The 25,829-nt window shown below is 42.3% G+C and overlaps 1 long non-coding RNA gene across 1 annotated transcript in view; it reads right to left on the reverse strand.

Annotated features, from left to right (window-relative positions):
• LOC140129025 (uncharacterized) overlaps positions 1–22,693 on the reverse strand; it is a 96,558-nt gene extending 73,865 nt beyond the window's left edge. The window contains exons 1-2 of the long non-coding RNA XR_011855254.1: positions 22,590–22,693; positions 15,333–15,547 (exon numbers count right to left, since the gene is read on the reverse strand). This is a non-coding gene — a long non-coding RNA (uncharacterized lncRNA). The remainder of the gene's footprint in view (positions 1–15,332; positions 15,548–22,589) is intronic.
• Positions 22,694–25,829: the final 3,136 nt, after the last annotated feature.

Genomic DNA, 25,829 nt, shown 5'->3' on the forward strand with positions numbered 1-25,829 from the left:
CATTGTGTGGCCTGCGTCTTGAAAACTATTACATTTCAACATATGTTCATTGTCACATGGATAGGACATTTGGAGTGTGCTTGATTGTAGCAATTAAAATGCTCCATTTACTGATATATATATATATATATATATATATATACATTCTATAGTAAATGCAATACGTGGTAATATACCCTGTACAACAATATACACAATCTTGTTTTTAAATAGGTTTACGTTTCACTTGTGTAGATAGTAACTAATATACATCTGATACATCTGCCTTACCGGATAATCCTGCGATATGAGATCTCCATGGAAACACATTATAACTATACAGTCACATGACACGTCCACGTGACGATGACGTCACGCTGAGGTGGGCGGTCAGCAGTTCACTGCCCTGCCCCTTGAGAGGCGGCCTCCCCCGCCATCGCGCCGTCCGGGGCACGCCCCCTGATGACGTGAAAGAGGGCCGGCACCTACGGTGGGCAGGACATTGGCTACTTTGTAGCAAACAAGCTGATTTCGTCCAATCAGCTTCGGGCGAGGCTTACCGCCCACCCCACACCTCCAACCTGGTGGGTGGAGCCTTTAGTTTAAAAACCCGACATTCTACAGATCGTCTGATGGCCGCTACAATGCCGTGGGGGGGGGGGAAATGCTATCGGTGCGTGACTAAACAATGCCACACCGAAAACAATGTACCTTAGCACCTCTGAGGACGCATCTAATCTAACAAGTGATGCAGAAACGTGTTAGGTGTTAGGAAGGGCATACTGCTCAAATCCTTTAGGGTGCACCAAAGATTTAGCACCCACAAAAGTGTATTTAAGGGCACCTTGCTCATTCCCTTGGGGCTGACAGAATACATCAGCACCCTTAATTCAGTCGTGTGGGACTATATCTAATCAGTCTCGCTTCGACTTGATCCCCAATACAATAGCCCGATAGCCGGTGAATACGTCAATACTGACTACCCCGTCTATGGACCATTTATACAAGTCCTCATTATTGACCAATGCCTGAATAATCTGGATCCTATATCCAGAAGGGACTAGATTGCGAATGCATATACTTTTAAACATATAATTAATAAAATTTTGCTATTTTAAACATTTCTAATCAGGCAGGCTATTAGTTACTAAATACGTTGTAATATAATATAATAATAAAATGGGACTTCTAGTATTACAGACATTTCATTACAAATGTGTTGTTATCCTTTTATGTGCCTAATTTCATTCTTATTAAAAAAAAAAGATCAAATAAACCGGACTTTAAGTTGTTACTATATTAACACATATTAAATGTATATGAAGCAGTAAGATACAATAATTTACGAATAAGTTAATAATAATTTACGAATAGTTAAGTAGTTTAAAATATGTATCAAGCAACATAATACAATATAAATGTATAAAACATTCTATAATGAGAAAGCTTTCATCCCAATAATTTATCAATTATAATTTACTATCACATGTAAACACACTCGTAAAACAATAATAAAAGTATAAATAATAAACATCCTATTACATTATAAAGTGTATCCTGCATTAAGGTAATATTTCCTGTAAAAGTTATGTGAATATGTGCCATGAAAGGTAAGCGTTGAAGTTAGTTTTTGGGTCCTTATGAATTTTCCATACTAATGACTTAACCTTAGGAGGTAGGACCCTGCACTGATCAGCTTTTCTGCCTGCTTCCAGGTGCTGGAACCTATACAGTAAAAAGAGCACAAAGCAGAAGGCTGTATCCTTTGTATAGCTGCCATGACAAAAAAACTGCATCAAGGCTTCTATTTACCTTCAATATCCCATGGTAAACAATATTCTCAGGAGTGGATGTCCTAGATAATTTAGCCCAAGGTCAAAGTTTGCAATTGCTAAATAACAGCATCTCAGACTCCATAGCCCTCAAGTAGAAAGTTAAACATCAGGCTGTAAAGTCCCATTTATCTGGCTGGAGGGTCTGATATATATATATATATATATTACACCCCTGACTTCCCAGAACTATTGTCCCTTTTTATAAGGTGCACAGATCTTATTATGTTCCTATCAGTCTTGACCCCTATACCCAAAGGTAGAAAATAGGAACCATGGTAGACCTTTGCATTAGTGAATTTCTTTTGGAAGATGATAATATACATTACCCTCAGGGATTTCCCAAATCAACAGTCCTCTTGCTCCAGTTTTCCATATTTGCTACAATAATACATATAGCGCAGAAAAGGAATTCTGAAGACCATCAGGTATCGTAGCAAGAATAACAAGAATAGATCAAATTATGATTAAAGCTTTTATGTTTCTTTACTTCAAAAATATTTGGGATCCATGCATGTCCTCCTCGCACTCCCCTGATGTTTTATGTATGAAGGTAGAGATTTGTAGAGAAAGATTATAACTCTTTAACATGTCAATTACTACTTAATAATAACAATAACTAAGAATAATTCTTTCTTATGCTAAGAAGTCATCTAGTCATGATGGTTATACACTGTCTTGCAGGGTGGGGTGTCAGGACCACCCCTATGACTGGGTGACTGCTTCAAGCAATGACACGTTATACAGAAAATATATCAATCTGTGGGTACTTCCTTTTGCGCTAAATTAAAATTTATAACTAGAAGCAACATTTACATTATGCCTTTCAATAAAAGCCTATCAATAAAATATGAACTCTATCCCGTCTAGTATTTTTATTATCTCAGTATTCAATACAGATTGGAAACAAATCAAGGCATACAATTGAACATTTTGGAATTAATATTCAAGGAGATAAATGCAGACTACCCTTGTGCGATCAGATTCACATGACAGCAATACAAGAGAGGTCTTACAGTGTTTTAGCTGAATGAATGGATCATGTTTCATGCAGTGCAGCTGGTAACCAGACACTGGTAGACCGCCAAATAATTAACATAAAAATAACCCCCTTGTTTCTAACATTGAGGCACTACACACCATCATACTGACCTAGTTCCATAGAAAACATTATACACATTTATTATTATTTAGAGTACCATCATTTCCAGAAGCTGTATATATTAACCCCTTAGTGACCAAGTTCATTTGTGCCGTGATGACCAAGGTCTATTTCTCATAACCAGCATGTGTGACTTTATCCGGTTATAACTTTAGACGGCTTTAACTTACTCAAGTGTTTTTGAGTTTATTTTTCCGAGACATTTTGTACTTCAAGTTAGTGGGAAATCTTGGATATATTTAGCATTTATTTAGTGAAATTAGTAAACATTTTGAAAAAATTAGCTATTTTCCAACTTTAAACTCTTGTGTTTTTCAAACTGATAGTCTTACTACCCAAATTAGTTACAAACTAACATTTACCATACATCAGCTTTGTGTTGGCGTCATTTTAGAAGTGTCCTTTTGTTTAATTAAGACGCTAGAAAGGTCACAAATCGAACAGCACTCTCTCAAATTTTTAAGAAAATTTTAGAATAATTTATTTTAGGGGCCATTTTATTTCTATAGGGGTTTTGGAAGTTCTGTTAATAGAAACCCCTCACATATCACCCCGTTCTATTAACTTCACCTCTCAAACTATTCAAAACAACAGGTAGGAAGCTTGTTAACCCTTTATGTATTTTAATTCAAACAAAATTAAGTTTGGATTTGGAATTCACTAATATTTATCATTAATACGTTCATTTAGCTGCAAAATTTACCCACATTAACTGAATAAAAGTAGAAAATGCATCTAGGAATATATTAGGCAGTTTTTTCCAAGTAAGAGGATGCCCCACATGTGGAAGTAACCGCCTCTCAGGGCATATGGCGGGGGGGTGGAAGGGAAGGAGCACCATTGAGCTTTTGTAGGGCAGAATAGTTTAAAGGTTCCATGACGTGTAGAGCCCCTGAGGCCACGTTCACACGTGGCGTTTTGAAACACAATCCAAAGACTCTACCTGCAATCGCATGTTAAGGTAAGATTGCTTTTCCTTAGCGTTCAGTTGACGTGTTGAAAACACAATGGGGCAGATTTATCAAGTGTCTGAAAGTCAGAATATTTCTAGTTGCCCATGGCAACCAATCGCAGCTCAGCTTTCATTTTACCAGTGCTCATGAATATTTTAAAGGGGAGCTGTGATTGGTTGCCATGGGCGACTAGAAATATTCTGACTTTCAGACAGCATGATAAATATACCCCAATGTTACCAAAATTTGTTATCAGGAGTGGAGCCTTAGGATTGCGTTTCCAAACACAATTAAGAAGGCCACGTGCGAACGTGGCCTCAGGTACCACAAATCTTTATCGAAGAGAATTTGTAAACTTTTTTATTGTGGTAACCGGGGCATTTTAACCCCTTGCCACTGATGGGCTTTTTCCATTTTACTTTCTGTTTATCGCCACTTTCAAAAACCAATAACTTTTGTATTTTTCCATGTACAAAGCTGTATGAGGGCTTTTTTTTGTGCGTAATAAATTGCATTTCCTAGTGATGGTATTTTTTATTCCATGCCGTGTACTGGGAAGTGGAAGAATAATTCAAAATGCAGTAATATTGACAAGAACCCACATTTGTGCCATTTTCTTGTGGGCTCTGTCTTTCATTGTACAATCCAAATGTCATGGCTAATATATTCTTTGGTTTGGTACGATAACAGTGATACCAAGTTTATATAGGTTTTATTAAATTTATAAAAATTTTAATCTTTTGTACAAAAAAAAATTATTACTTTTACCATATTCTAACTCCAATAACTTTTTCATACTTAGGAGTACAGAGTTGGCTAAAGTGTCTTTTTTTCCGGGACAAAGAGACATTTTCATTGCTACCACTTTCACAACTGTGTGACCTTTAGATCAGTTTTTATTACATTTTTGTATTGCGAAAGGGCAAAAAAGTGTTGATTCAGACATATGAGCACATTTTTCTGTTACGGGGTTCACTGCTGGGAATAACCGTTTCTATATTTCTATAGATTGGGAATTTTGGAATGTGGTGATACCTAATATGTTGTGTTTTTTTTACTTTTTTCCACCTTTTTTATTATTTATTGTTTTATATGTGTTACGGACTGTTAGAGCAGGGTCCTGGATGTCATAAGACAGCCGGGGATCTGCTCTTCCCTGCATGGGGGAACCGTGCTGACCTTAGGTTAGACCGATGGAGAAACCCATCGAGCTCTAAGGGGCCTTAGGCTTGGCCGTCTGAGAAATTGTATGGGTGGTCACTAAGAAGTTATAAGAAATCTGCCATAAAAATTCTGCATGATAAAGCAGGGACACCTATTCATAGATCCAGGCACTGTGACTGTGGTAAAAAATTTTCTAGTGAGCCCACCTTGCTCCAGATTCACTGGCTTTTAGACGGTCTCAACCTCCCCCTGCTCCCTCAGCACTTACCACCTCCTTCTGCGTCATGTAATCTCACTGCAGCACAGGAAGTTTCAGCGCACAGTGGGAGGGGGAAGTGCTTCTTATACACTATAACAGCCTGTGAATCCTCAGCATGGAGGAGCTCTGAAAATGGCACTTTCTGGCTGATTAGCATGATATTAAATGCTGATTTTAGAAAGGAGGAGGCTATAGATATCAAATAAAAGAAGATTACGACAGTCACAGTGCCTGGATCTATGAGTAACTGTCCCTGGTTTATCATGATGAAATTTTATGGTAGATTTCCTTTAAAGGAAATGTCTAATTTTAATTAAAACTGAATAACAGGTGGCCTGACTGCGGACGGAGATGGCCGCACACTAAAACCTCTCCTGCCCGAACCCTGCTGAGACGCCGCTACGAACACCGAATCCAGTGTGAAAGTCACCAGTAAATGGGAACCAAGAGGAGAGGGGGTACCCGGACCCCAGCAGCGCCCCTCAGCCGGTCCACGGCCCGCGGAATTGGCCGATTCCTAATGGCAGCGGCGGCCGCCACTCAACCTGCAGCCGCGGTGAACACCTCTTCAGCTCAGAGCCCGGAACCGCAAGACACCCCTGCAACAGAAGAACCGGTGGTTTCCCTACCTGCCTCGGACCCTCCGCCGACAAATCGCGCAGACGAAGCGCCAGAGCCTGAAGCCCCCAGGAAGGCTGCGCTCCTCCAGCTGCACGTGGCCAAGATGGCGGACGACCGCATGGAGGTGAGCGCCGCTGCCCAAATTATCAGCCAGCCGCCAGCAGCAGGAGCAGAGGAAGCACGGGGGGGTTACGACCGGACCGGACACCTCCTGGCACCAGTCTGATGAGGGGATGGAGAGCCTCGGCCCGGGGGAGGTGATGGCCGTAGCTGACAAACTCCTGCAGCACCATGTGGCCAAGATGGCGGACGGATCAGGTACTGTCGAGCCAAGAGGGGGGGGGGCGGCTATCCAGGCCCATCCATGTGGTAGCCCAGGTACATAATGCCCCACAAAGCCCACCTGGGAGAGGGGCTCTTGGGGTACCCCAATATCAAGCACCCAAGCCCGGTGAATCCCCAAGCGTGGCCTCCACATCACAGGCCCAAGGGGTGAAGAAGGTCCTATTGGAGACACAAGGCCCCGCTGTGCGGCCCAAGGCAGGCCCGACGACCCCCGGCCGTGGAGTCAGTACCTCCTGGGCTGAGCAGGTGGAACTGCAACAAGAGAGAGAGTTGGGTCAGGGGGACCCGCAGTGGAGAGAAGGGAAAGAAGGGAAGGCGATTCCATCTGCGCCCCATTCCCCGGTATTATGGCCGGATTCAGGGGAAGAATGGCCAGTCACCCCTGTGACCCATACTCCATGCCCTTCCCCAATGTGGTCTGTGTCACAGCCGTCTCAAGATAGGCCTCTCAAGATAAGTCCTATCTGGTCATATTGCATCTAATACAGAGCTCTCTCAGGGGGGAGTCTTTGAGTCTCAGAGTGATGTTGTCCCAAGAATTTGGCGCACTGGCCGAATTACATGCTCTTAGCTCCCACCTTCACACCATCCCCACCAGGGACGATATGGAGAGTTATGTTGCCAGGTTAGAGCAATCTTATACCGCTGAACTTCACGCAGTGAGGGAGGAAGTACAACAGTTGGAGAGCCATGTATCATCTACTGAGGTCACTCAGCATGATCTTAGTGTCCGCCTTGAGTCACAAGCCGCTACCATTGCTTCCCACTCCTTTCAACTTCAATTCTTGGCTGACCAAATGGATGACGCAGAGAACAGGGGAAGGCGCAACAATATCAGAGTTCGTGGCCTGCCCGAGTCAGTAGAAAACTCTGCATTCCACGATACCCTACGCCAGTTGTTTAACTCCATCTTGGAGGTGCCAGTAGACACTCTGGTGGAGCTGGACAGGGCGCATCACGCACTGCAACCCAAACCTGTAACACTTGAGCGACCCAGAGATGTTATCTGCCGGGTGCACCGGTATCAGCTAAAAGAGGCAATTATGTCCAAGGCAAGATCAGCTGGGGACATTGCTTTCCAGAGGTCCCATATTCAGCTCTTACCGGATTTATCAAAGCTGACACTATTAAAGCACAGAGCATTGAAGCCCTTTTTGGAGGAACTAAGACAACGAAACATACCCTACTCATGGGGCTTCCCGTTTCGCCTCCAGATCCGCCAAGCGGAGCATGGATTTGTTATCCGGCACCCGGGGGAGGTTCCCGCAGTGGCAGCGGCATTACATATTGAAGTTCCCGATTGCCCCCGGAATGAATACCATTAAGCATAATTGTTTGTTTCAAGACATGCTTTCTTCCTCAGGGTTAAAGTACTGGGTAGAGGGACGGCCTTTTTGGACGAGCTTTAGATAGCCGATTAGGCTCCTAAGGTTGGAGATCGTTATTACTATCAGTGGCTTACATTGATGGTAGGATCCTGAGGGTCCATCAGTGGCTCGAGGTCCCAAAGCCGTCCTCTCTGCCCTCCTAATGTTCATTGATGTCTTGATTCTTAAATACTGTTTTCTCTCTTTGTTTATATTGTTCTCTTGAAACTGGATTTGGTATATTGATTTGTTGCAGATTCAATGTGTAATATGCGGTCGTCGGGTGGGGGGAGGGGGAGCCTTCCGTAGTCAGCACACTACCCACTGGGGAATCCGTAGCCAGCGGGTCTGTCTGCGGTATTATAAGTGTTGTCTCCCCACTGATCAGTGTTTGTTTGTTTGGTGTTAGTCTACTTTGTGTTGGCATTGTCCTTTAACGTCGCGTCGTAGCGTTTTATTCCTTCCCCTTGTCTACCCCCTCCCATTTCTCCTGCTATAACACCAGAGGGTCCGACATAGTGCACTATTCTTTCAGCGAATTCTCTATGGATACTCTACGTCTCGCGTCCCTCAATGTTAGGGGACTTAACGTCCCACAGAAAAGGTCGCAGATCCTAGATCCTATATGATATGCACAAACAGAGAGTTAACGTCCTTTTCTTCCAGGAGACCCATTTCATATCCACCAGTGTGCCAGACATTCGGGATCGTTATTTTACATGATGGATCCACAGCGCCAATCCGGGGGCCAAATCGAGGGGAGTGTCGATAGCCTTCCACAAGTCACTGCCACTAGAGGTTATGGCGACAAAGGTAGACGACGAAGGCAGATACGTCTTTGCGAAGGTAAGAGCCTTCGGGCAGGTGCTCACTCTCGCCACCTGGTACCTCCCCAACACTGGCCCTGTACCCGCATGTAGGACAATGATGGGCACAATGTCGGACTTCATAGAAGGACACCTAATAGTGGGGGGCGACTTTAACTTTCCTATGGACCCCTCAATGGATACTTCGGGGGGGCGGGACACTATCCCACTCAGCCACCTCCGGGGCCTACGGAGAGATCTACATGCCTTGCAGCTGGTTGATATCTGGCGGGTTCTTCATCCGCGGGACCGGGACTATTCCTACTTTTCCCCCGGCGCATGGCTCCTATAGCAGAATTGATTTCTTTCTCTTAAGTCACAACGCTCTTAAATGGGATCCCACAACATCAATCGGGAACATTCTCTTTTCAGACCATGCCCCAATTTTCTTGATGCTGTCCATACAGCGCCATAGTCGCAGTCCCTGGAGGTGGTGACTGAACGACAACCTCCTCAGGGACTCCGTTTGTGCAGAGGAGATCAAGGAGCATTTAGCGTCAGTTTTAAACGGCCCGGAGTGGAATGGTCCAACATGCTCTACACAGCAGTGGGAGCAACTCAAGGGGGACTTGCGGGATATCTTTATTCGGCATGGTGCCCGCCTCAAGTCGGATAACAATGCACGGATCGTTGCTCTTATGGCACAGATCCAGACACTGGAGTTGCGCCACAAGTCCTCCCTGACTGCTTCCGATCTGGCAGAGTTGATGGGAGCCAGGGAATCATTGAGATCTCTCTTGGACCAAAAGTACCTACAACACCGGGCTAGGTTCCAGAGCTACTTATACGACCACGCGGACAAATGTGGTAGACCCCTTTCCCGACTGCTACACCCCCGCTCTCAGGCCTCTTATATCCCTAAGATCAAAGGCTCTAAGGGAACGGAGGTCTTTCATCCTGATGAGATATGTGATAGTTTCGCATCCTTCTACACCTCGCTATACGACATTAGGGGCAAAGAGGGGCCCGCATCATTTCCCTCCCAAGTTGCCCGCATAGACTCGTACATAGTGGAGACGGGTCTGCCAGTCTTGCCCCCAGAAGTCTCCGATACTTTGGAGCAGAATATCGAGACGGCAGAAGTGTCGGCTGTAATTAAAGATACTCCGGCAGGGAAGAGTCCTGGACCTGATGGGTTCACCCCGGCCTTCTTTAAACAATTTAGAGAACTGTTGTCCCCTTTGCTGGCCAAAGTGTACGGAGCTGTATCCTCGGTCTCGGGCTTTTCTCCCAGTGGTATGGAAGCTCACATTAGTGTGCTGCCCAAGCAGGGTAAGGACCCTTCGCTGCCGGCTAGCTATAGACCCATATCCCTTATAAATGTGGATGTGAAGTTGTGCTCGAAAGTTTTGGCGGAGAGGTTGGCCCCCCATATCCCGACAGTAATACACACCGACCAGGTAGGATTTATTCCTGGGAGGGAGGCGCGAGACAACCTAAATAAGACTTTCCTCCTAATGTCCCATGCGCAGGCGCGCTCTATACCCTCTTGTCTACTCTCTGTAGACGCAGAAAAGGCCTTCGACAGGTTCCATTGGGGCTTCATGGTGGCAGCACTTCGGCAGATCGGGTTGGGACCAAAGTTTTTGGGGAAAATCCTGGCCCTATATTCCAAACCTACCGCAAGGGTGAGTGTCAACGGGAACCTATCCAAGCCCTTCCCCATCAAAAATGGTACTAGGCAGGGGTGCCCGCTATCGCCCCTATTATACTTCATAGTGATGGTGCACGTGGCTACTGCCATTCAGAAGAATCCTAATATTCACGGGATCACAATGGGCTCCAGACATTGTAAAGCTGCGTTGTATGCAGATGACCTGTTGTTGTATGTCTCCCAACCTAGAATCTCCTTACCATCACTCATTCAAGAGTTCAAGAGATATAGTGCGGTTAGTGACTTTAAAATCAATTATACTAAGATTGAGGCTCTTAATGTCTCCCTTCCAACGTCAGAGGTGGATCACATTAAGGATAACTTCCCCTTCCAGTGGCGGCAAACATCCCTCAAATACCTTGGAATCATGGTTCCAACTGATCTGTCGAAGTTATACGCTCTTAACTATTCGCCCCTTCTAGATCGTACACTGAAGGACCTTCAAACATATGATCGCAAGCGCCTTTCATGGTTCGGTAGGATTAATGTCCTGAAAATGGATGTACTCCCACGCTTTTTATACATCTTTCAGGGCGTGCCGATACTTCCCCCCCTGGGTTTTTTCCGTACTTTACGGTCCGCCATGCTGCGATTTATCTGGGGATCTAAGCGCCCGAGAATAGCTTGGAAGACACTGATCAGACCGAAGGCTATGGGGGGCGGGCCTTCCGGACCTTAGATTGTATCATCAGGCCTCGATACTTCTAAGATTGCTCGACTGGACTTACAATACGGTATCTAAACAATGGGTCGCCCTGGAACAAACCTGCTCTTCGGCACTTCTTAAATTGTTGCCTTGGGTTCCAGCGGGAACCTTCCCGGCTCCTTCTCCTCAGGCATTCCTGCTTAGGGATGTGCTGCGCTTATGGAGGTCTCTGATAGCGAGGAAGTCCCTGTCCCGCGAGCTTAGCCCCCTTACTCCAATCTTTCGGAATCCGGGATTCCAACCGGGAATGGCTAGATTGTCCTTCCTAGGCTGGGGGATCTTGGAGGACCCACGGATGATGGGCCACACAGGCAGTTCCTGGTTTGAGTATTCACAATTACGATCCTTTATAGTGGGGTCGGGTGACGCGGCGGCCTTTGCCGATTCCCTTACTGCCTTCGAGGGATTATTCCGACTAGATTCTACCCCACCACACGCCATTTCCCAAATTTACACCATCCTGACGGACGACTCTAAAACTTCAGAACTCCCATTCGTAAGAAGCTGGGAACGTGAGCTAGGCGCCCCGCTGACACAGGAGGAGTGGGACAAATCTTTTCTCTTCACGCACAAGATGTCCTCTGCTTGTGCAGCACAAGAAAAGGGGTATAAGATAGTGGCACGGTGGTACCGGGTGCCGACAGTGTTACACCTGGCTTTCCCTTCGGTTTCGGACGTCTGCTGGCGCTGTGGATCCGAGAAAGGGGATATGTTGCATGTCTTGTGGAGCTGTGAGGCCCTCAAACCCTTTTGGAGCCAGGTGTTCGACATGTATCAGCGAATCTCTGGCAAAACGGTGACCGCAGGTCCAGACATAGCTCTTCTTTCAGTTCTTCCGGGCCAAATAGGAGCTCAAAAGAAGGACATACTGCGTTTTTGCCTGATTGCAGCTAGGGCGGTAATACCACGCCACTGGCGGTCAACCACATGTCCGTCCTTGGCCGAATGGGCAAAAGAAATGTCTCACCTGTTCCGCATGGAGGAACTAGCTATATTAACACCAGAGGCCCACGAGAAGTTTCTCCTTGTATGGTCCCCTTAGATGAGATTTAGGGATTCCCCGGATTTTAAGGCTCTTTTTGAAGTTCAGGCTCCTGGTTAGGGGTCCTTACATTTCCTCGAGGGATGTGAATTGCCTGGTCATGGGAGGTGCGGAAACCCAGAAGCCTTCCTAGCTCCCTTCAGCACACGCTCCTTAGGACCCCCCCCTCTTCCTTGTGTACTCCATTCCTTTTGTATCTGTCTAAAATGATGTTACGTCTTGTGATGTGTTTGTTTGTTTCTTTTTCTTGTTGTTTGGCTCTTTATCAGCATTCTCTTTCCAAGGGCACAACTTACCGCAATCTGTGGAACTAAGCCCGGCCCTATCTTGTAAGGTAGAGGGTAACACACCTATGGGGGAGCGATAAAGGAGGTTAAAGGATATACTCTCTGTAAAGCTTTGTCACGGAGTCTGCTTTCCTTCCCACTCGGAAAGCCTTTCTCCTTATATAGGGCCTCACTGAAGGTTAAGTGTATGTCCTGGATATATGTTTACCATACATTGTATCTTTTGTGTCGACTATTGTAAGATGTTTCTAATGTATTGTGAGTTTTCGTTCTATAAAACTGATTCAACATAAAACTGAATAACAATCTTTTTTGTTTAATCGATTTTTATTTCTTGATTGCACATTTTATTAAATATAGATGGGATATGCAAAGTTTCTTTTTTTATCAATAATCAAAAATTCCTAAAAAATAGTGGGAATTGTCAGCTCTCCTGAGCCATGAGAAAAATCCAAAATTCGAAGGCTGGTTTTTGCTATTTTTTATGCTTGCCTTTTTTATATTTTTCCTGTCGATATGTACAATGGTTTTTAATTATGTTAAAATAAACTAATTATGGATTTTTAATACAAATGTGTGGATTTTTTTTCTGACCTTAAATCTGTTTTCGCATATGCTTGCTTTAAAAAATATGTTAAGACTAAAAACTTGGTTAATGGGTCACATGCTGGTGACACCTTCTCTTTAAGAGACTATGAAAAGCATAAACTCATCGACAAACTGTTACCTAGTCCAAAGGACTAATAGACTACAAGTGAAGGAAGGTGGAAGGAAATGGCCCACAACAATGAGCCAGGTGTGGCACGACCAATCAGAAGGAGGAACATGAAGGCATTGTGGGGCTTGTAGGAAAGTCCCATCAAGATTAAATCCTCTGCACCTTTGTAATGGAAATCCTATAATTGGCTAAAATATGCAGAAAGAATGTGTTTCTTTAGATAATTTTCCCTGACAAATGACCATTTTTGGAATTGCATTTATGGCTTTTAAAGAGCGTAAGAATGAGCCAAATAAATGTGCAGCCATTAAAATACACTTATGAAGGGAAGGTATACAAGCTAATGTCTAGGAAATGTGGAAAGTGTAACCTAAGTATCCAGGGGAAGATAAAAGCTACTAAATATCATCTATTCATCATCCTGTGGAGAGTTTAAAGTTCATCTGTGTATTTTCTTTTAATCATACTTCTAGTTTTCCTTCCAGACCATGAATTTGCTTTCTCTGGCTAACCAAAATCCCAGGTACTATGAATAGACATGTTTGAAGTTTGTTTCTGGGTGGAAAAACAAGCAGGAAATTCCAGTGGAATAAATCAGTGGCCCTCTTTGTGGGCAGACAAGCCTGTTTCCAGTTATGCAATACAGAGAAAAAAACATATCCCATGTAAAATGAATTCAATGGGTTTGCCCATGAAAGTAAATTCTCAAATTTCAATCCCTTAGTGATGTTTACACAATAAAGATTTTTTATTTTTAACCTCTTACTTTACTCAGTGTTATTGCTATTTTAGCTCCTATCACTCTCTGGGCTATTCAGTTTAAAAAAAAAAAAAAGATAAATCATCATTACTCATACCTTGATAGAAAGTTTATCCTGTCAGTGAATAGTGTGCACTAGTACATGGATCATAGTGATCTTGTCATTGAATAGCACAAAATACTATGTGGATAATAAAAGTGTTAGAATGCAGTAATATGTGGATTGTAAAAGTGCTCTTCTCATTAAAAAGTGCACAGCAGTAAGTGGTTCATAAAAGTGTTGCCTGTGAATAGCGTGTAATAATAAGTGGATCTTAAAAGTGTTGTTCTTAGTGAATAGCGCACAGTAATACAAGGATTATAAAGGCACTCTTCTAAGTGAATAGGGCACAGTAATATGTAGATCATAAAAGTGCTCTTCTCAGTAAATAGTGTGCATTACTTCATGGATCATAAAAATGCTTTTACAATACAGGTTTCGATGACCACATTACATGTGGAGAAACTATCATGGTAAGAAATACACTAGTGACAATAACAAATAGACATGGGATAGGTAGACATGCATCAGTGTTTCTACAATATATGCAAGTGGAGCAGGTTGAGGTAAAGCCAGAGCTTTTGCACAAGTAGCCACCTATAGTGGCGCAATCTTGATAGTACATCTATCCTAAATGCGACTCCAAGCCCACAAGATTTAGAGTAGGTGGGCAATGGAGGACAGAGGTAATGATGTGACTTTGCTGTTCAGATAACATTGTGAAAGCGCACGATTGGCAATTAGTAATTTGTTCATTTCTGGTTCAATTCTGGTATAATTCAGTTTGTGTACTTATAAGTTGCACTTAGGAATATGCAGTTCAAGATAAATGTCTGGGAAGACCTATGGTAAGCAATTTATACACACAGGTGAAAACTAACAGGTGAGAAGACAGAGGGTGGATAGAAGACAGAGAATGTGTCAGGAAGTCTCTGAAAACAGCAGGGAATTAGTTATGCATGCACACATACGACCTGAGAACAATGCTGCAGATAAAAAACTATTGCTAGAGATGACTGAGATGAAGAGGATGAGAGAAACGAGTGATGGTGAGATCAGGTGAAAGTGATGGCAGATGATGACAATGAAAATGATGGAGTGCAAGGTCATATCTATAAATCTACATTCTAGTATAAGTCAGTTTCTGCACTTAAGAGTAGCACTTAGGAGATGCACTGCAAGACTGTAGTAGTTAGTTTCATCATCCCAGCCACATCCTGATTGAAATTAGTCACTGATGCTGTAATGATGCCTAGCAATGATATGCTGTTTGTACGGAGGCCTGTGATTTGCTGCAGTAGTAAACATCACATTTCTGTTGACAGGGAAGACAAACAGAAGGCACAAAGGGGGCAACATGACAATTCCCTTTAATTGTTTAAAAGCATGACAAATGAAACATACAAACCTCTGTTATTATGTTCTTTAAAATAAATTATGATAAAGCGAACCTGTCACCAAGAATGCTATTTTAGCTATGGACAGGTTAGAATAGGCTATGCTATACTGATTTTAAAAATGCATATGCCAGCATTCTGAATCATTTCAGTAGTTTATATAAGTTTAATTCTCATTACCTGGCTCCCTGCAAGCAGCATGTGGTGAGTTCCTGGGAGGGAGCAGCTGCAGTCTGTGTGTGTCTGTGTCAGTCTCCTTTCCTCCAACCTCATCCAGCTCCCTCCTGAGCCACTGCTCCACTTCCTGTCATGTGCATTGAGCAGGTAGGGGAGGGAGGGGGAAAGTAATGTAAAATGTACCAGTGCTGTATATCAGAGATATACGTTATATATACCTGTGATAAAGACCATAAAAGAAAAGTATGAGCCAGGTATTGTTTTGTTGAAAACAACAGCAGCTTGATTTGGACTGAAGGTATAAAGTATATAAAATACAAATAATGAGTTAAAAGAGAGGAAATACATCTAAAACAAACTACTTTAGACAAAATTTCCTACAATGTCCCATAAAAAGAGAGACCACTCCAGATGGTAGCCAGACCACAACATAGAGAAAGTGTTGGAGATGCTACTATCATAACACTCGAAAAAGGGGCACAGAAACATTTTGTACGATTGCTTTGTATAAAAAGAGCTATGTTAGAGCTTATTCAGATGGTATCAATAAATGTCTGTTGTACGGATCACTTACATATATTATATGTATGGTAAGTACTTACTCACCAACTTTCACTTTAAAATGTGTTTTCAATTCCTGAAGTTCCATTTATCTAAATATACATGTTCAATATGCTTTGCCACAGGAACATGGCAGCCAGCTGTAATCCGCAGCACTCATGTTTCTAAATTTTATGTTAACTTTTACAAAACCAAAGCCAATTTATTACTTTCCTTTTAAGAAAAATATACTGTACAATTTGATTTCAGCATTAACTCTATGGTGCAATTATAGCAAGTAACCCAATCATATTCCGCAACCACGATTACTTCTCAATATTGCACAATGATTATTTTGGAACATTATAATTCAGTTTGTACTTTATTTTGTTCCAGTCAATATTTCTTTCCTGTGCAGAGCTGGCCCTATCATATACTTGCGGTTTAGTTATATATAATGGACTATGCTGAGTGTTTCAGCTGTTGCTATACTGCATGTCTTATCATGTAGGTACAGCCAGATGGTGTCTATTTTATCAATACAGCTGTTGACAGATATTATACTGGGAACTCTCGCCAGTGGTCATAGACAGTTGGCACTGTGTTACACCCAATGCAATGAGTGAATAAACAGGACTTCACAGGCAGATGGAGAATTTACTCTAACCCTGACAGCTGAATCACTAATAATTGTCCTGCACTAAATACTGTGGATTGCTGTGAACCCTTCAGTCTTCTTACAAGTTGTTCCCTATCTATATTTAAACACTCTTATATAGTTATATGAAGTTTCTGTACATTTCTTTTATCCTGGTCAACAAGCTGCCAGAGCAAAATAAAATAATAGCTTCATCAAATGTGTTTCCATAGTGATCGGCAGTCTCAAGAAAATCAATTCTAATAGCTAATGTGTACTTTACCATCAGTTTCACTAGTAATAACCCAGCATGTATAGCTGTGTATTACTGAAGTTTATAAAACCTGCATTCTGTTATGTACCGTTGTAAGTGAATTATTACCTTAAAGAGGTACTTAAGCCATTGTCTTTAATGGAGTATCCAGAGAGTACATTGTAAGCATCTGCTATATTTGAGAAAGCTCTGACACTGGGGATAAATAGACAGTGTCATAGCTAAGAGAAAACTGGGGTATGTGCCAAATTCTGGTTATTGTGAGAATGTCAACAGCCCACCTTTATGTACCCTGGGTTAAGGCAAAACAAGCTACAACTCTACACAGGGGTACTGAGACAGGAGGTCAATACACGGGAATAACTCACCAGAAACAGTTTGCTCTTAGGCATGAAGTACAAAGATCCGGCAGGGTGCGCAGGGAGAGGCAGGTTTAAATAGATTTCTGGGAAATGGCCAGCGCCAATTAAATGTGAACTGGCCCTTTAAATTTCCTGAAGCCGGCGTGGGCTAGCCCAAGGAAACGAGGACGTGCACCCACGGGCCGTGGAGCGTGGACATGTGAGCAGCACGGGCGCCGCGCCAGAGACCACACAGGGGCACAGGTGTGCCCGCGACCCGCAATATGGGTCGTTGGACCACCTATTACAGAGAGCAGGAACAGATGTACAAGGATTTCATGTGTGAAACTCTTTCTGAACATAAAATTTGGTGGGTGGTTTGGGTGGCCATGTGCTTTCCATGAGTTCTGGGCCCAGGGAAACTGCCCAAACCGCCTATACTATCCCCGTCTCCTTGGGTGCTAGCCCAAGGATACAGGGACGCCCTCACACGGACTGTGGACCGGGATCAAGAGCGGGGGACAGGTGAGCAGCATGGGTGCCGCGCCAGCAAGCACAGAGGGGCACGGGTGAGCCCGCGACCCGCGATATGGGTTGCTGGAGCATCGTGACAGAGAGCAGGAACAGATGTACAAGTATTTCATGTCTGAAGCTCTTTCTGAGCATAAAATTCGGTGGGTGGTCTGGGTGGCCATGCGCCTTCTATAAGTCCTGGGCCCAAGGGAACTGCCCAAACCGCCTATATTATAATCCACTATTGGGGGAACTGTAACCATTGTGTCAAGAAAACAGACAACATTAAATAAAAAAGAAGGAAAAAAAAGCTAAGTTACAGTACATGGGTATAAATGAAAAGAGTGTGTATGCACGCAGCACTCTCCATTAACTCCTTATGATATGGGCAATTTAAATTTTTGTCCCCCAAGCTTCCTAAAAACATTGTTTTGTATGTTTCATCAACATTTTTTATGATTAGCATTCATAAGGTATTGTGCAACAAAAACGCTACTTATTTGTACAGTTGCAATAGGGGGGGGTGGGGCACTTTAGTCCATTCTCTCCTTTTTGTTTGTTTCCATTTTCCTGGACACAAAAGGGTGTCTCTCAAATGATGGGGACCCTTCATCTCACAGACATGCCCTAAATGTGACCTTTACAAGCATTTACAAGCATAAAACATTTATCAGAATACAGAATACTTTATTGAAGACCACATTGCTTCTGCTTATATTAGGGAGTAATCCTGAAAATACAAACCTACACTCACCGGCCACTTTATTAGGTACACCATGCTAGTAACGGGTTAGACCCCCTTTTGCCTTCAGAACTGCCTCAATTCTTCGTGGCATAGATTCAACAAGGTGCTGGAATCATTCCTCAGAGATTTTGGTCCATATTGACATGATGGCATCACACAGTTGCCGCAGATTTGTCTGCTGCACATCCATGATGCGAATCTCCAGTTCCACCACATCCCAAAGATGCTCTATTGGATTGAGATCTGGTGACTGTGGAGACTGTTTGAGTACAGTGAACGCATTGTCATGTTCAAGAAACCAGTCTGAGATTATTCCAGCTTTATGACATGGTGCATTATCCTGCTGAAAGTAGCCATCAGATGTTGGGTAGATTGTGGTCATAAAGGGAAGGACATGGTCAGCAACAATACTCAGGTAGGCTGTGGCGTGCAACGATGCTCAATTGGTACCAAGGGGCCCAAAGAGTGCCAAGAAAATATTCCCCACACCATGACACCACCACCACCAGCCTGAACCGTTGATACAAGGCAGGATGGATCCATGCTTTCATGTTGTTGACGCCAAATTCTGACCCTACCATCCGAATGTCGCAGCAGAAATCGAGACTCATCAGACCAGACAACGTTTTTCCAATCTTCTACTGTCCAATTTCGATGAGCTTGTGCAAATTGTAGCCTCAGTTTCCTGTTCTTAGCTGAAAGGAGTGGCACCCGGTGTGGTCTTCTGCTGCTGTAGCCCATCTGCCTCAAAGTTCGACGTACTGTGCATTCAGAGATGCTCTTCTGCCTACCTTGGTTGTAACGGGTGGTGATTTGAGTCACTGTTGCCTTTCTATCAGCTTGAACCAGTCTGCCCATTCTCCTCTGACATCAACAAGGCATTTCCGCCCACAGAACTGCCGCTCACTGGATGTTTATTCTTTTTCGGACCATTCTCTGTAAACCCTAGAGATGGTTGTGCGTGAAAATCCCAGTAGATCAGCAGTTGAAATACTCAGACCAGCCCTTCTGGCACCAACAACCATGCCACGTTCAAAGGCACTCAAATCACCTTTCTTCCCCATACTGATGCCCGGTTTGAACTGCAGGAGATTGTCTTGACCATGTCTACATGCCTAAATGCACTGAGTTGCCGCCATGTGATTGGCTGATTAGAAATTAAGGGTTAACGAGCAGTTGGACAGGTATACCTAATAAAGTGGCCGGTGAGTGTATAGGGTAGTTGTTATACAAAACCTATTTCAACATATCAAGCAACTTATAGGCTTTAGTGAAGAAGACAATAGGATGCATGACAGGGGTCATGATTTTACTGCCAGTTGAAAAAGCAGCAAATTAAATTCATCTAAATGACAGAGAAAACATACATGATTTGCTATGTTAGCCACTTTTCTCTTCCATACACTATTACTTGTGAATATGTTCAGTGAGGAAGGGCATGTATCATACATAAATAATTATACAGTGCATTTATATGGTGCCACGCTTTACAAATCATTGGGTACATATACAAACAAAATAAGACATTGCCAAGTAATAAAGATCCCTGCTCACAAGAGCTTACATTCTCACCATATGCTCCATTTTGTGCTGTGTATACAGTGGTATATGTCACACTTCTGGTGTAGAAGAGCTTTTTACATAGGTAATCCAAAAAACATATTTTATGAAAATCCTATCCTACTGTTTGGAGCCCTATTACTAAGCTGTATAAAATAGAGCAGTAATATATGCATGAGGTCTACAAAAGTATACATGAATATCTTAGCCTATATTCCCCTTTACTTTCCAGATGTGGTCAACTGCTCCCGGGATAAGAAGACTGGCTGACAGTGAGTATATACATATGTGTGTATGAATATATAGATGTTTGGATGTGTATAAGCTCTATATGTGTGTATATGTAAAGTGTATGTGCTGTATATGTTTGTATATGTGATGTGTATATGCTGTATGTGTGTATATATGATGTGTATATGCTCTATGTGTTTGGATATTTGATGTGTATATGCTGTATGTGTGTGTTTTTGTGATGTGTATATTCTCCATATGTGTGTATATGGTGTATGGTATATATACTGTATGTGTTTATGTATATAATATATGGGAGTAATTTATCATTAGGCCGGCTCCTTTGGACAATTCTATGTCTATTTGTGGAGCTGCGCTGCCCATAAGATTCATCAAAGTGGCTTTGACCCTTGGCTTTGACTAATGATAAATGAACCCCTATGTCTGTATATGGTACTGTATGCATGTGTGCTTATGAAGTATGTGTGTATATGGTGTGTGTATAAACTGTATTTGTAATAATATGATGTCTATATACAACATGTTTGTATATTTGCTGTGTATTTATTGTATGGGGTTTATTTATCATTAGGTGACAGTTCTATGTTTTTTTTGGAGCTCCGCCTTGGCCGATTAATAAATGTTTGCTTGCTCTAATTGCTGTGTGGGTTATTTTTTTTTCAAAAAGTCTCAAAATTCATAAAAAGTCCGAGGACTTTCACCAGCAGGGGACTGGAGTAACTATGAAACTTTATATGGGACTTTTTGCACAGTGTTGCACTAGCAGTAATTTTCTGTCTACACCAGATTAATGAAGTGGCGGAAATAGTCCTGCAAGACATTTTAGCAGCGAAAAGTCCCAAGAAACCTCAATGCAATTTTTTGAGACCTTTCTACGCCAAAAAAGCACAGCAAAACTAATTATAAATTACCCTCTATGTTAATATGTGTGTATAAGATGTAAACATAGGGGGTTGTTTAACACACCCCCGCTGCTCTGGTGCAGCCAGATAAATCAAGAGGCACTATTCTCTTGATGTTTCTGGCAGGGGAGTGTACAGCGTTTATTTATACACCAGGGCCTGTCTGGCGTAGAAATAAACGCAGCCGGTGAATTTTCAAGTATGAAAATTCTCTGGGTGCAGCAAGTGCGCAGGCGCAGAGACAGGAGAACCCTGCACTGGGCTACTGCCGGCCAGGTGTGTCCCCCACCCCCCCCTCATACCCTTCCATGCCCCTGGCGTGAAGGTGGTGGAAAGGGAAAAATAATCGCAAATGTTAGCAATAAGTGTGGCGTGGCGCAGAAGCTCTGATAAATACCCCCCATTCTGTATATGTGTAGGCAGGGATAGCTGTGGATAACGTATGCAAATCTAGAAAGGTAAATAGGGAGATTCTACTAACTGTATGTGAAGGAGAGCTGCAGTTTTTCACACAATGTGACGTTGTGCCCTTAACAAGGAGTCTGTGTCTGAACCAAGAACCTAGTGGTAATATCTGCACATAATTATGAAGTGTTGCCTGAGTGACAACTGCTTTAAGTCATTATGATAATGGCTGGTTGGCTGAAATCCCCAGTTGTTGGTAACTCTGGATAACAATCACAGGACTGTTTAAGACGTCTCTTATTCGTAGTTATTACGTACATTGATCTGTGAGACGAAGGCTTCACATATGTGCAAGTTGGAAGTTAGTAGAACATGCAATGATTTCCCAATTCATGCATCTAGAATCACATTTCTTGTAACAAATTCTGATGTCAAAATGCGTCTATAGATATGTATGTAATAAAAAAGGGCCTGTACTGAATTTTATGATAAGCTTGTTGAAGCATGCAGGGGTGCCTGCACTCTGATGAAAGAGGTCAGTGTGCGCCTCTGCTCTTCATTAGGCACAGACATGCTGCATCAATTACGTCTATGAATAGATGTGTGGACTATGGATCAGAAATGCTAATATCACTTGGGCTATGAAATGCCAGCTTTGTTTTGAGGTATTTGCAGTCTCTGCTTCTGTACATGTAATAAAAAGGCAAAGTTATATTACAATTTGGAGTCTACAATAGGGGAAAAAAATAAGATATTAAACAATATGGTACCTTCAAGACACCATGGAGGTTATTTATCATTAGGTCGGCAGTTCTATGTCTGTTTTTGGAGCACCACTACCCATCAGATTAATAAAATTTTCTTATGCTCCATTTTTTTTTCAAAAAGTCTCAAAATGCATAAAAAGTGCAACTTTAAAAAAAAAAAGTTGCAAGTCATTAATCTGGCTTTGCTCGGCATCATAATAGCAGTAGTTCTATGTTTATGGCATTATAGTGAAGTGGCGGAGATAGCCCTGTGCGATTTTGTAGCAGTGAAAATTTATAAAAAAAAACCTATACCAATAGAAGAAAAACAACCGCGGCACTCACCGGTTGGAGGTTTCTTTATTTCGGTTTCAGAATAAAATCAGTCCGACACTAAAGAAACTGGGCACTAAAATTGCAGTTTCTATGAATGCTTGTTCTTAAAGGGGTTGTCTGAAAGGGAAATAAAAAACATTGGTGGCTAGTTAAAAAAGAAAAAAAAAAACTTTAAATTACCTCCATGGAAGCCACGCTGCATTCAACTTCTGACAGGCCACCCCCACCCGTCCCTATTCCTAGGGCTGTAAAATGTGGGATGGGTGGGTGTGGCAGGCCTGAAGCTGAACGCAGTGCAGCTACCATGCCCCTGTTTGTTTACGGATCAGAAAGATGGCAGTGCGGGACCGCGGAGGTTAACCCTTTTATGCATGTAATGGGCACTAAAATGTCAAAACAAATTGCCATCGATATAATATATACGGAAGGCTGAGGACTCCAGAGAAAGGGTCCACCTTTACTGTATAACGGGAAAAAGTCCTTAGTATGGAAAGGGGTACTCCCATTTTGGCAAATTACTGTTATTATGTATATGATGAAAAATAATATAATTTCTGTATGAATTCCTCATGGTTTTCTAGATCTCTGCTTGCTGTCCTTCTATAGAAAGCTTCTATGTTTATTTCTAGTGGACAGAAATTTGACCCTGGTCACACAGGTGCATGGCTTGTTAGTATCACAGAGAGTAATCAGGGCTGTGTGATATAACGAGCCGTGCACCTGTGTGACCATGGTCAGGTTTTTGTCCACTAGAAATAAACAACAAAGCTTTCTATAGAAGGACAGCGAGCAGAGAATGTAATATTCTGCATGGTTTGCACGTAAAAAAGGTGAAAAATATGTTGGATTTGAGATGGATCTAGGTGCATAAGATTTGCATCAATACAAAATACACCCAAATACATCCATGTATGAAAAAGGTGTATTTCATGCTACTTTTTAGCATGCTATGGAGTATGATCCATAATGTATGACACACCTAAAGATCAGCTTGACAACTTCCAACACATCCAAAACAAATCAGACTCAGATTTATACATCATAAATACACTGATCTGACGTGTAAACATAACCTAAATATCTGTATTCATTTTTGTTGCCCAAACAAGGGCTGACTTGCACAACACACCCAGTATCTACAGAAAAGTATCATTCTCTTAAGGGAAATTCCATGACAATTCAGATGTATTGAGGAAGTGGTAGTGCATAGGCGAATGAGAAGTACCGTATGTTTGTTGTAGGGTCTGGAATTATACTAAAAATACAATGGGGAAATCCCACCGTATATTATTACAGCTTGTAAAAACCTTTGTAAAGGCTGTATGACTGCACAATGTATACAATTTGTAAGCGGTCCCAGATTTCTTAATCAACAACAGACCTATTACTTATGAGGCTTAACAAAGGCAGATGCTATATGCCAAGACTTCAAGGGGGTCTGTATGCATTCCTCCAATATTTCCATTAAAAGAATATTTCACATAGTTTTGTCTCTGGCTAACTAGGTTCCACCTTGTACAGTTTATTAAAGAATAGGGCACTGTAAAAATTACAGGATAGGTGCACTGTAATAAATGATCAGATTTTTAGTAGTTAAAGTCCTGGGAATAACACTACTATAGATCTGAAAAGTCATTAATAATAGGTATAGACAAAAGACAGTCTGCGGTTAACTCCTCCATAATGCAGCTATTTTGGACCTAAAAGGGAACCTGTCGTCAGAAATAGGCCTAATAAACCACTAGCAATATGTTGTCAAGCAGCTGAGCAGATTCTAGATCAGGTTTCTTACATGGCCTAGGGTGGTGGCATCATCCAGAAAATCAACTTTGAAGTGAGATTTTACTTGGTTTTATGACACTGATGTCAAGCTCTCCCTGCTTTAGAAGGCCCCTTCACTGTAATTGATGGCCCTGTATATAGCGACATCATTGACCAGATCTCCTGAAGTCTGGCACATGATGTCATAGGTGAAAGTGTTCAGAGGCAGGGAGAGCTTGACTTCAGTGTTAAACTCTCCTCCTCCCTGACTCCAATTAACATCTCACTTCAAAGTTGATTTTCCGGGTGATGCCATCAAGCTGGGCCATGAAAAAAAACATGATCTAGAAGCTGTTCACCTGCTTGACAACATAATGGCAGTGGTTTATAAGGCCAATTTGTGATGACAGGTTCCCTTTTATAAGCAAAAAATGTCTTCCATGTTTAACCTCTGAAGCTATTATTCATTATATTTTCATGTTGCAGGCAGGATTTTGTGTTTAACCATTTTTAAGGTCGATTTACTAGTCCTAACATAAAAACATGAAAAAAAAAGTGTCAAATTAGACTATAAACTGTGTGTGACACTGGAAAATGAATCTAGCACATTGTTAGGTAGACTACAAGGTCAGTAAAAAGTCAGAGGACAACAATGAATTTCTAAAATGAATGGGCAAATGACATATTTGAATACCCCAGCAAGTATCCTGTGAGAGGTCTATCTTTAATGCTTTCTCTGGAACATGGTCACCATCTTGGTACAAGTGAAATAAGACCAGAATTGTCTCGATATTTTTAGTGCTTCATTTGCGTCTCATTTTGTTAATCCATTGTAAGGATACATCAGGCAGCCTCTCGGAGAGTACTTACAGTGGAGGGAAAAAACATATCCCACTGTATACACATATAGTAGGATACGTCATCCTGCTACGCACCAGACTGTATTTGGCTTCTCCCAATGTTCAGAATACTTTCCAACTGATGTCACTGTCCTTATATAGACAATGAAATCACTGGGGACCTCCTTGAGCACACACTCACTGGTGGCCGGGGGAGGACTCCAATGGCCTCCACTCAAATGTATATATCATTCAGCAAGAGGAAGCAGGATGTGAATACATAGCATAGTGTTTTCTATACTGTGTTGTCCACAGTATATGACATATACTGAGCAGACAAAGGCATATCTGTATTTATATGCTAAGCATATAGATCAGGAGCTTTCCAGGTATATATACTGTGCGTATACAAATACATGATGTGAGCCTTGCTTGACACAAAGATTCTCTGGAGATTCTCAGGATTATAATGAGATATTGAAAGACTGATTGTGAGAAATGTTTTCTGAGATAAAACTGGTCTTCTTTAACATGCTACTTGACCACCTTTCAATTGGAAAATGCATTTGATTCACTATGGTACCTTTGGAGACAGCGGGTGTGTTCTGGACATAGCCTTAAACATAAGCCCCCACCTATTACTTGCTGG

The sequence above is a fragment of the Engystomops pustulosus genome, chromosome 4, assembly GCF_040894005.1.
Source record: "Engystomops pustulosus chromosome 4, aEngPut4.maternal, whole genome shotgun sequence".
NCBI lineage: Eukaryota > Metazoa > Chordata > Amphibia > Anura > Leptodactylidae > Engystomops > Engystomops pustulosus.